Below are 2,397 nucleotides of genomic sequence, written 5' to 3'. Positions count from 1 at the left end.
GGTGCCGCGCCAGCATTGGAGGGAGGCGAGGTCTGTGGAGCGGCTGAATAAGGCGCGAATCAAGGTTAACAGGGTAGTTGGTAGGTTTGTGGCACGTAACGGTGGCATTGTTGTTCGGCATAGGGAGCTGGAGTCCGGTGTGGGGGCGTTTTGGAGGAGCGATGGGGTGCACTTGAACGGGGTGGGGATTGATCTCTGGTCTTCCGATTTGCAGGACGGCATTGAATTAGCGCTGCGGGTGTGGCGGGACACAAGTAGGTGAGGTGTTCACCTTCTTGAGTCGTGGGGGGTCCTTGGAGTTGGTGGTTATGGTGGCTCTGGCGTGGTGGGGAGGAGCAAAAGGAGGCTCTGGACTCCCCAGGTACTGGTTTAAGGTGTGATATGGCGGGTAGCGGCCCAAGTTGGTTGCCCTTGGTTACCGGTTCCTGCCTCTGAGCTGGCGTTTATCGGCTAGAGGTAATTTAACTGAGGACGAGGCCAGTTATCCATCATTTATGGGGCTCCAAGGACCCTCCCCGTGTTGGCATTCATGGGTTCTTGGTAAGGTTTTAGTGCGGGACCTTCAGGTGGGAAGGCCAAGGGTTAAGTTATGTATTTATGATATTTATTTGTATTTATGTTATTAATAAAAGGCTGCTGTGGCCATATAATCCACTTGCTGAGTTTGTCATTATTGGGAGGGGGAGTGGAGTTTAAGAGGTAAGCGACTCGACAATACGCCGGTCAGGCAGTGTCTCAATCTCAGGAGCCATTTTGGAGTAGAAGTATACAGGTGCAGCTGAGCTAAACTTGATGGGTAACATGCTAAGTAAAAAATGGCACAAGATGTTAACAAACTCTTTCAATGTATTTCAAAAGTTTTTCACAAAGTGGTATGAGATAATTCTGTGCCTTGTCTTATCAGAGTCCCTTTTAGCTCGGCTACATCTGTGGCTCTGCACAGGTGTGAGATCTTACTGCAGCAGCGGAATCACAGCAGCTTTAAGGATCCTGTGTCCTGGATAGAGATGTTGCGAACATAAAATTTTCCGTTCGTGAACGGCGAACACGAATTTCCGCAAATGTTCGCGAACGGGCGAACCGGGCGAACAGCCATAGACTTCAATAGGCAGGCGAATTTTAAAACCCACAGGGACTCTTTCTGGCCACAATAGTGATGGAAAAGTTGTTTCAAGGGGACTAACACCTGGACTGTGGCATGCCGGAGGGGGATCCATGGCAAAACTCCCATGGAAAATTACGTAGTTGACGCAGAGTCGGGTTTAAATCCATAAAGGGCATAAATCACCTAACATTCCTAAATTGTTTGGAATAACGTGCTTTAAAAAATCAGGTATGATGTTGTATCGATCAGGTAGTGTAAGGGTTACGCCCGCTTCACAGTGACAGATAAAACTCCCCGTTTAACGCACCGCAAACAACCGCAAACAGTCCATTTGCACAACCGCAAACTCCCCATTTGCACAAGGTTGGATACCAAGCTAGCCATGTCCCGTTCCTTGTCCTCACTGACGTCATTGAAGGTCTCTCCCTCCACCCAGCCACATACAACACCAAGGGTCCCCGAAAGGTGAAAACAAGCCCCCTGGGACGCCTGCTGTGGTTGGTCTTCCACCTCCTCAAAGCCACCTTCCTCCTCTGACTCCTCTTCTTCAGACTCCTCTCTCTGCGTTGCCGCAGGTCCAGCAATCGATGACGACAAGGCTGCTTCTGGTGGTAATGGTGACCACAACTCTTCCTCTTCATGCTCATCTACGGCCTGATCCAGCACTCTTCGCAGGGCACGCTCCCGAAAAAACGCATATGGGATGAGGTCGATGATGTTGCCTTGGGTTTGACTGACCAGGTTTGTCACCTCCGCAAAAGGACGCATGAGCCTACAGCCATTGTGCATGAGTGTTCAGTAACGCGGCCAAAAAATACTCAGCTCTGCAGAGGCTGTCTTCTTTTTTTTTTATTAAAAAAAATCTGTTCTTAACAGTTTAATCTCTGTTTTGTCCCCTATCAGGGGCCGGTGTATGGAATAGATTTTAGGAACTGGGAGATGGAAAAAGATGCTTGGTCGGTCCTCTTACTTCCAATTTGGGGCACTGCGCGTACGCCTTGCAATGTTCTGTGCCACTAGATATGAGTGGTGTGTTTAAGTAGTACTATTCCTATCAGTTTAATCCCTGTTACAATGGAATAGATTTTAGGAACCGGGAGATGGAAAAAGATGCTTGGTCGGTCCTCTTACTTCCAATTTGGGGCACTGCGCGTGTGCCGTGTAATGTACTGTGCAATCCCAATATGAGTGGTGTGTTTAAGTAGTACTATTCCTATCAGTTTAATCCCTGTTACGTCCCCTATTATTATTATTATTATTATTATTATTATTTTAATTAGGTGTGTTAAGTA

General features: G+C 47.9%; 1 pseudogene; it reads left to right on the top strand.

The window, feature by feature from the left end:
* Positions 1-1,941: 1,941 nt before the first annotated feature.
* LOC121006664 lies at positions 1,942-2,115 on the top strand (annotated as a pseudogene).
* Positions 2,116-2,397: the final 282 nt, after the last annotated feature.

Source organism: Bufo bufo, chromosome 6 (assembly GCF_905171765.1).
Source record: "Bufo bufo chromosome 6, aBufBuf1.1, whole genome shotgun sequence".
In the NCBI taxonomy this organism is placed as follows: domain Eukaryota; kingdom Metazoa; phylum Chordata; class Amphibia; order Anura; family Bufonidae; genus Bufo; species Bufo bufo.
Note: the sequence above shows the minus strand (reverse complement) of the source record. Positions and strands in the feature narration are given on the sequence as shown.